This window comes from Tupaia chinensis, unplaced genomic scaffold (assembly GCF_000334495.1).
Source record: "Tupaia chinensis unplaced genomic scaffold, TupChi_1.0 Scaffold143868_1, whole genome shotgun sequence".
Taxonomy (NCBI): Eukaryota; Metazoa; Chordata; class Mammalia; order Scandentia; family Tupaiidae; genus Tupaia; species Tupaia belangeri.
The window spans coordinates 102,334-112,819 of record NW_006203719.1 but is presented as its reverse complement, the minus strand read 5'-3'; the positions used below and the strand labels follow the sequence as shown (position 1 = coordinate 112,819).

At 36.7% G+C, this 10,486-nt stretch overlaps 1 pseudogene; it reads left to right on the top strand.

Moving 5' to 3' along the window:
• The first annotated feature begins 606 nt into the window (after nt 1–606).
• LOC106733482 (28S ribosomal protein S36, mitochondrial pseudogene) lies at nt 607–917 on the top strand (annotated as a pseudogene).
• The last annotated feature ends 9,569 nt before the right edge of the window (nt 918–10,486 follow it).

Below are 10,486 nucleotides of genomic sequence, written 5' to 3'. Positions count from 1 at the left end.
ATGACATTGAATGTTAATGGATTAAATTCCTCAACTAAAAGACACAGATTGGCACTATGTATTACAAAAACAAATAGAGATCCTCTGTCGCTCACAACACACCTCACTGATAAAGACAAATATAAACTGAAAGCGAAGGGCTGGAAAATGTTTTATGTAAACAGAAATCAAAAAAAGGCTGGAGTCATGATACAGATATCAGCCAAAGTTCTCTCTGAGATTAAAAACAGTAAAAAGAGACAAAGACACTATATTGCTCTAAAAGGATTAATTCACCCCAAATATATAGCACATTCAACACTGGGCCACCTAAGTACATAAAAGAAAGACTGGTAGATTTAAAAGAACACATTAATTGATGGGGTTTTAAACAGCCCAGAGCCACCATTAGATAATCTAGACAAAAAATAAACAAAGAGGCACAGGGGCTAATTGATATCTTAAACCAAAAGGACCTGACAGATATTCATAGAACATTTCTTCCAGCATCTATGAAATATACTTTTCCTCATCTCTACATGGAGTATTTTTGAAGATTGACTATGTAATAGGGCAAATAAGAAGCCTCTACAAATTTAGAAGTATAGAAAACATATCCAGGAGGTCATGATGGGCAGCAAGATGGCATCTGCCAGCAGGCTTGTGCAGGTAGTGAGGCCACATACGCCATTAATAAGGTTTCCTGACAGAAGAGACAGTCTTAAACCCAACGTGTCAGAAGTTTTAAGGTCAGCAGGGCTATCATCCCATTTTTCTGCTGTTTCACAGCATTCTAAGGGAAGTAAATTACCAGATTTGCTGATTATCAGGGTCCACCAGACATGGCAGAAATAATAAAAATTTTACCTCAGAAATACAGAAGGAAACTGGTGTCTCGAGAAGAAATCGAATTGATCCAATGTGGTGGTCCAGAGTAATCACTGTGGCTGCTGTTTTCATCAAACAAAAAAGACCTGTCTTTTTTTTTGGAGAGGGTTTTGCTATAGGATGCATGCGCTTGCCAGAAAGACAGAGAGAAACAGAGAGACAGAAAGCAAGAAATCATCGCCCAGGGGAGATGGCCACACTGCAATGGCTGCAATCCTTTCTCCATTCTCAAGTGACATAGCCATTATGACAACTGTTGGTCCCCAGAAGAGCTGTCTTTACTTCCAAAATGACAAATGAGAAATTGTATATTAAACAACTTACTTTAATAAGTCTTCTGTAAAAAAAGAAATAAAGAATATTTAGAGAGACACTTGTATCTCCTAATTTATATATCTCGGTCAACTCCAAGCTTACCTAATTGTTTATATGCTTTATACTTATTAAAGTATACAATGTTTTTTTTCTGGAGAGGTTTTTGATATAGGGCGCATTTGCTCACCCAAAGACAGAGAGAGACAGAGAGACAGAAAGCAAGAAATCACTCTTCAGTGGGGATAACCTCGCTGCAATCCCTTCTCCTCCAATCTCCTCTTGGGATCTTGGGCACACATGCACACATGCCTGGCATGAGTTTAAGCCACCAGTTCTGGTACTCAAAACTGTTGTCAACTACATAGGAGTCCAATGACGCGACGTAGTCATAACGCCATCTGCTGGTTCCTAAAGTATCCAGTTTTTACATATTAGCCTATTAATTTACTCTTGATTATCAAGTATCATCAGTTTTGAACTATTAAAAGCACTAAACTGTCATAGCTTTCTCATAATTTTACTTTTCTTTCCATTTCTGTTTAGGCATAGAAAAAATATACCAGGCAGAATTGCTATTTTAGGGACCCAATTTTCCTAAAATTGGATGAGGATCAGTGAAGTAATTATTATTTGTCTTCTCTTTTTTTTATTCACAGTTACTACAGTATAACTGGCTTAATAAGTATATCTTATTCTAAATGACAATAAAATAGCAGAGATACAATAGGTGACTATCTTTAAGACTGAGATGATAAAAATATTTTATGTAATCTATATTAAAAAAATGAAAATAAAATATGAAATAAATATAGTATAGGAATAAATGTTTCACTAGAAATTGCAATTATGTTTTGGGATGTGTTAAACTTTTTTCTTTGGTTCATTTTACCATTTTGATTGTAATCATGTATGCAAATCCTGATAACCATTAACTTTCTCATACTTAATGTCTGAAAGCCTCATAAATAAACATAAATATTTATCTTATTAAGCAATTTGTAAAACTTTAATAAGGTCTTTTTAAAGGTGCCAAGGTTATATATATTGTGAAAGTAAAACCTCTCAAAGCTAAATAAAATTTCTTTCATACCTTAAAAGAAAAAAAAAAGAAACGATATCCAGCATATTCTCAAACCACAATGGTATTAAACTGAAAATAAACTACAAAAAGAGCCCACAAAAATATAGAAAAATGGGACCAGCAGTTAGCGTAATTGCTGTAGTAGTTTGGACATCATTTGTGATTAGGTTGTTTATTTAGTTTAAAACTTCTAAAAACAATATATATATGTATATATATATATATATATATATATACATATATATATATACACACACAAAAGGAAACTAAATAAACAACCTAATCACAAATGATGTCCAAACTACTACAGAAGTTAGACTAACAGCAAAAGATTCACTCATCAATGTAATGAGCACACAGATCTCCACGACCTTTGGGACACAGCAAAAGTAGTCATAAGAGAGAGGTTCATAGCAGACAGAGCTCACAAGAAAAAAATAAAAAGGTGGCAAATAAATAACTTGAAGTCACAGCTCAAGGAACGGCAAAAGTAATACCAACAACCAAGCTCCTCAAATACCAGAAGAAAAGAAATAATAAAAATTAGAGCTGAAATAAATAAAATACAGAATAAAAACAAATCTATACAAAAACACTGGTTTTTGAGGAGATAAACAAAATTGACAAATGATTACCTAGACTAATCAAGAAAAAAATGAGAAAGGAATCAGGTAAAAATCAGTAACAAAGGTGATAATATTACAATTGGTATATCAGAAATACAAAAATTGTGGAAGAATACTATGAGGAACTATATGCCAAAAAACTAGAAAATGTAGGTGAGATGGATACATTTCTGGACATGTACAAGTTAGTTAAAGTGAATCAAGAAGAAAAAGAAAATCTGAGTAGACCAAAGAAAGACAATGAGATTGAATCTGTAATAGTCTCCAAAGAAAAGCTCAGATCCTGATGGTTTCACTTCTGAATTCTATAAAACTTTTAAAGAAGAGCTAACTCTACTTCTGTTCAAACTGTTTCTAAAGATTCGAAAGGAAGGAACCCTTTCAAGTTCATTCCATGAATCCTCCATCATCTAGATACCAAAAGTAGATAAGAACAACAAAAAAGAAAATACAGACTTATAACCTTGATAAATACTGATGCAAAAATCCTCAACAAGATACTAGCAAACTGAATCCAACAGCACATTAAAGATATTATACACCATGACCAGACAGACATTATTAGAGATGCAAGGATGACTAGACATACAAAAACAATAAATGTAATATACTGCAATAACAGAGGAAAGATTAAAATCATATAATCATATCTATAAAAGCATCAATAGTATTTGAAAAAATACGACATCACTTTATGAACAAGATTGTCAAATAGGTATAGAAGGGACATTTCTCTACACGATAAAAGCTATATATGAAGACCCATATTTAATATCAGACTGAGTGGGGAAACTGGAATAAGACATGACTGCGCACTTTTCTTTTTCTTTTTAGAAATGTTTGCAATAGGGCATTAGGACATGTGCACTTGTCAGAGAGATAGAGACAGAAAGTGAGAAATCACCCACTAGGGGGACCAGCAGTTAGTGTAATGGCTATGTTGCTGGACTCCAATGTAGCTGACTGCGGTTCACGTCCCAGACCCGGTGGCTTAAAACTCATGCCGGGCACATGTATGTGCCTGCCCAAGATCCTGAGAGGAGAATGGAGAAGAGATCAGGCATGGCTATCCCTCCTGGGGGGGGTGATTTCTCCCTTTCTGTCTCTCTGTCTCTCTGTGTCTGTCTGGCAAGAGCATGTGCCCGATAGCAAAAACCTCTCAAAAAAAAAAAAAAAGAAAAAAAAAGAAAGAAAGAAATCATGCACCAGGGGAATGGCCATGCCACTATACCTTCTCCTTCATTCTTGTCTTGGGATTTTTGACACACACACACATGTGCCTGGCATGAATTTCAAGCCACTCAACCCACCGTTGGCTATGTGGGAATCCAGCAACATAATCATTACAAAATCTGCTGGTCCTTCTTCACTCCTTTTCAACATAGTGCTGAAAGTCCTAGCCAATGCAATCAGACAAGAGAACAAAAATAAAAGGAATGTGAGAGTAAAAGAAGTAGCTAAACTGGGAACCAGCAGTTAGCATAATGGCTATGTCACTGGACTCCCACGTAGTCGACTGCGGTTCATGTCCCGGACCCGGTGGCTTAAAACTCACGCCGGGCGCGTGTGTGTGCGTGCCCAAGATCCCGAGAGGAGAATGGAGGAGAAGGGATTGCGGCGTGCCCATCCCCCCTGGGGGGTGATTTCTCGCTTTCTGTCTCTGTCTCTCTCTGTCTGTCTGGCGAGCGCACGCGCCCTACAGTGAAAATCTCTCCAAAAAAAAAAAAAAAAGAAGTAGCTAAACTATCCCTATTTGTCGCGCCCTACAGTGAAAACATAGAAAATCCAAAGGAATACACACACACACACACACACACACACACAAATAAAAACATACACACACAAACTCCTGGAAGTGATAAATGAATTCAGAACAATAGCAGGACACAAAATCAATATATAATAAACAAGTATCAGTAGTATTTTTATATACCAAAAATGAACAGACTGCAGTAGAATTGAACAAAGCAATGCCATTGGCAATTAGTCACAAAAAATAAGATACATAGGAATAAACATAACTAAAGAAGTGAAACACATCTACAAGGAAAATTGCAAAAACTGATAAAAGAAATTGAGTGTGATACAAAAAAAAAGGAAAGTCAGCCAATGTTCTTGGATGAGAAGAATCAATATTATGAAAATGTTATTTCTACCCAGATTAATTTACATATTTGATGTTATTCCAATCAAATTATCATTGACATTATTCATAGAAATAGAAAAAACTATCATAAAATTTGTTTGGAATCATAAAAACCCTATACCACTCACACATTATTTTACAAAAATGAATAAAACAGGAGGCATCTCACTAACCAATTTTAAAATATATTACAAACCAGTGATAATAAAAACAGCATAATCCTGGCACAAAATAGACATGTATACAAATCGCATGGAATAGAAATCTAGAAATAAACTCCAGATAATATGGCCAACTGATCTTGTACAGAGGGTACAAGACAATGCACTAGAGAAAAGAAAGTCTTTTCAGGCTAATGGCATTGGAAGAGCTGGAAATTCACCTGCAGAAAAATGAAACTAGATCCTTTTCTCTCCCCATTAACAATAATCAATTCAAAATGGATCAACAATTTAAAAGTAAATGCTCAAACTGTAAATCTACTGGTAGAAAACTTAGGGGGAACTCTTGAAGACCTTGGAGTAAGCAAGGATTTCTTAATTAAAACCTCTAAAGTGCAGGTAACAACCCCAAAAATAAACAAGTGGGATTGCATCAAGGTGAAAAGCTTCTGCACAGGAAACAAAACAATTAGAGTGAAGAGACAACCCTCAGAACTGGAGAAAATATTTGTACACTATGCCTCAGGTAAAGTTGATAACCAGCACATACAGGGAACTGAAGCTGCTCATTCATAAATAAAATAAGTAATGCAATTAAAAACAGGAAAAATGCAAATGCTCAAAATGTATATGAAGAAACATTCCATGTCTCTTATAAGAGAAGTACGAATCAAAACCAAAATGTCTCTCTCTTCCTCTCTGGACTCAGACCTAGTTGGCGGCAACATGGCTAAATGCACGAAGACGTCATCATTAAGTACGGGACCTGCCATAGTGCCTCCCTCCAGAAAATGGTGAAGAAAATTGAAATCAGCCAGCACGTCAAGCACACTTGCTCCTCTGTGGCAACACCAACATGAAGAGATGGCTGTGGGGATCTGGCACTGTGGTTTCTACATGAAAACGGTAGCTGGGTGTGCCTGGACCTATATAATCCCACTTTGGCTGTCACAGTAAAGTCTATCATCAGAAGACTAAAGGGACTGAAAGACTAGTAGAAACTTCACCGACATTTGGGACATGACTAGCCTACAATAAGTGGGTCAATTTATGAATAAAAAAGAGAGAGAGAGAGAGAGAGAACACAATGGCTATGATAAAAAAAAAAGAGATAAGCTGATGAGGCTGTGATAAGAAGGAAACCCTCTTACACTGTTGGTGGGAATATAAAGTAGTATAGTCACTGTGAGTAAAATACAGAGGTTCCTCATATGACCCAGTAATTCTACTCCATGATATTTACTCAAAGGAGAGGAAAACATTCATTTGGAAAGACAATTACACACCCCTGTTTATTGCAGTATCATTTACATTTGCTAAGACAGAATCAACCTAAGTGCCCAAGAACTGATGAACTGTGGCACATAAACAATATGAAATACTATTCAGCCATGATGAACAATGAAATACTGTCATTTGATTCAAAGTGGATGAATATAGAAGACTTAATGCCAAGTGAAGTAAGCCAGTGTTTGAAAGAAACACATTATATATCTCTACTCAATATATACCATGTGTCTGCCTTATAGGGAAGAAATGAGAAGTTCTGACAATATGTCATTAGGGAAATTAAGTGTATCTACCACAGACTGTAAGGGAGGGGAGTGGATGGTAGGACATGGGTAGAAGGGACAAAGGGAAGAAACACTTAACAGAAAAAAAAAAGTAACATTTTCTGTTGAAAATGATATATATGATGGTATCGTGAATTTGATTTCATGTACTACATACACACTTTGAAAAATTATACTATGAGCAGTAGAGATGTACAATGATGGGATGTAAGTTACAAAAAGAATGAACCACTCCCTCTGCTGGCATCCAATTCCACATTTCCTGCTTTGTTCAACCCCTGGTAACCCCTTTCCTTGAAAGCGAAAGGAGGAGGCAGAAGGGGAGACAGAGGCAAAGGCAGACATGCCTCAGAGAAGGCCATAGAGATACAGTGTGAGAAAAATCAATCCTGATGGCTTTGAAGAAGGAAGAGTGACCACATGCCACAGAATAGGATGGTTCTGGAAGCTGGAAATGGGGAGGAAATGGGATCACTCCTGGAGTCTAGGAAAGGAGCGCAGTCCTGGTCATACCCTGACCTTAGTCCAGACACCCATGTCAGACTTTTTACTACAGAACTGTGAAATGATAAATTTGTGTTGTTTTAAGCCACCAAGCTTGTGGCAAATTATTACAACAGCAACTGGAAACTAGTATAAATATTTGTAAAAATTTGCTGTTTTAAATTAATCCTATAGAGTACAATTCCAGCAATGCTTTCCTAAGAGAAAAAGCAATTAAAATCAAGAAACATATTTTAATAAGACTAACAAAAGTGATCAAATATGCATATAATCCTATGATAATTATTTGAAAAATCTTGAAGAAATAGAATACATTATAGAGAAGTAAATAGTAATAAATCTAACTAAAAAATGGTTAGGGGCCAGCAGGTGGTATGGTGGTTAAGGTGGCTGGATTCCCACATGGCTGACCATGGTTTGAGTCCTGGACCTGGCAACTTGCTTTCTCACTTTCCTTCTCTCTTTTTGTCTCTCTCTTGTCAGCTACAAAAAAATAAGAAAAAATAAAGACACTGAATAAAAATAATTCTTTAAAAAAATGTTCAGAAGCTGGAATGAAGTGAGTCACAGAAGAAACAGAAAATGTGCACAAAATAAATTTCATTCAGAGAAGCCTCTTGTTACACTGTCGAGCTAATTTTTAAATGGCAAGAAAAAGATTTCTTTACCATGTACATTTTTTCCCAAGGTTTAGAAGAATAAAGAATATCTCTCATTTGTTTCATAAAGTTGATAGAACTGTGATACCAAAACTGGAGAAAAGTAATTTAAAAGAAGCAAAGTAGACAACTTTATTTCCAAGAATAAAGACTTCAAAAAGTTTATGGAAAATGGAGTTAAAGTGAGTTCATTTTGGTGCAAAAAAGAAAAATCATGCATAATTTTTTGTGTTTAAGTGAGTTCATTTTGGTGCAAAAAAGAAAAACCATGCATAGTTTTTGTGTTCGTTTTCCATCAAGATTTAGAGGACTCCTGAAATAACAGTAAGAATTAAAGTTTAAAAATTTGTGACAGAATGTGTGTTCTTGTGCACATGCATGAGAGAGTGAAAGGGAGAGGGAGAGAGAGAGAGAGACATTCCACAGGGCTTCATGTTTCTGGGAGTTTACTAAGTGGTGTACACAGGAAGTATTAGGCTGCTAATATTTCTGAAAAGTGAGTCATCTCTTTTCGTCAGACTCTCTGGGCTGGGAATGATTTTCCCCTGCTGTAAGTGCCTTCATCAGTTCAGTATGTGGAAAGTACTGACGTTTCAGGGAATACTGATCCCATAGAGAACAGGGCTGCCAGGGAAGGCGGCACAGTGCACTCAGCTTGGAGAGAAAGAATTCACAGAAGCTGCCTTGCATGAAGATAGATTGTCAATAGTATTTGCCTTAGAAATGAATAAACACATTTTCTTTTAAGAAATCAAATAGACAGCCAGAAATCAACTGCGGGTGCTGAAAGAAAAGAAAATTTGGGTAGGAAATAAGCTGTTTATGATTTTCAGTAAACTGATTCATCAAGACCCTTTGATTAGCAATCAGTGTTCTGAAAAATGTGGATTTCCAACCGCACCTACATGGTAGAACAATAATTGAAACAAAGTTAGTGACCCAGAGCAGATGTGAAGACAAACTTCTAAAAGGAATAGTCAAGTTGTGTCCCTGTGTGAAAAGGAATACTAGAGTCTGTTGATTATTCTAAGACTTTTTTTCCTTTCAATTACATCATTCCTGTATGCATTTAGTCATTCATTCTTTTAATCATTTATTAACTTATCTTTTATCAAGCACTTTAGTCATAATTGATAGAGGGTGTATGCACTTATCAGAGAGACAGAGAGGGAGAGGGGCAGAGTATATACCTCCATGGGGCATAATTACTCTGCAATCCCTTCTCCATTCTCCAACCTGTCAGGATTTAGGGTATGCATGCACATCTAACCGGCACATTTCTCACTACTCTGGGGCTGGCATTTGAACCATGATGAGCCTTATGGCATCTAGCTCTCTTTCCACTAGGCTACAGGGCCAGCTCCTTAAGCACTTTTCATGTGTCTCCATGTGCCAGCCACTCTTCTAGTTACCACCAAAGGTACCACAAATGAACAAACAGGCAAAGTCCCTGGTTTCATAGTGCTTTTGTATTACTGGAAGGATTTATGTAATTAACAAACAAATAAATCCATATGCAATAAAGCTGGCATTGTGTGTATGAATAAGAGTATGGCAGGGCAAGAGGACAGAGAAGGCAACGTGCAAGCATGTGACTATTTTCTCTGTAGAATAACCATGAAAGGCCTTGTAGTAGATGACGTTTGACTTGATACCTGAAGATGGAGAAGGAGTGAGCTATTCAAACAGAGGGGAAAATGCTGCCAAGCAGAGGAGCACCAAATGCAAATATCTGGAGACAAGTCTGGAATGAAGAAACCTAGAAGGGAAAACTACTTATGTTTGAAAAATATGGCCAGAGCAGAGTGAAGTGGTAACAAATGGAATTATACCATTAAGTTCTTTGTAGGATGTAATAAAGACAATGAGAAAAAGAAAAAAAAAAAGAGAATCCACTGGACTATAAGAGTTTCTCACAGGGAAAACACGATCTGCTTTGCATTAGTTCAAATAATCTGATTTTGGTTACATAGAAAAAACATCAAATTCTAGGAGGCAATGGAGAAAACAGAGAGAACAGAATGAAGGGTGTTGTGATGATTCAGTTTACAGTGGTTTGGACCGGGAAGTCTGTAGTGATATTGATGTGGTTAAAGTTGGCATGATTTGGAAGGTAAAGCCGAAAGTATTTTTTTTTCTTCGTCTTCTTCTTTCTTCTTCTTCTTCTTCTTCTTCTTCTTCTTCTTCTTCTTCTTCTTCTTCTTCTTCTTCTTTTTTGAGAGAGAGAGGTGGGGAAGGGAAACAAGAAATTATCTCTCAAGGGGATGAGCATGCCACAATCCCTTCTCCATCATTTTCCTCTCACATCTTTGGGCATGTAGGCACAAATGCCTGGCATGCTTTTCAGGTTGCTGGATCTGGGACTTGAACTGCACAGCTGGACATGTGGGAGCCAGCCGCCTTAACCTCTATGCCATCTGCTGGCTGTGGAGACAAACTTTGATGATGAATGGAATGCAGGATGTGGAAATCTGATTGAAGCCAAGATTCCTCCATAGTTTTTCACTTATGAAACTGAAACAATGGAGTACTACTACATAGTCCAATGAGATG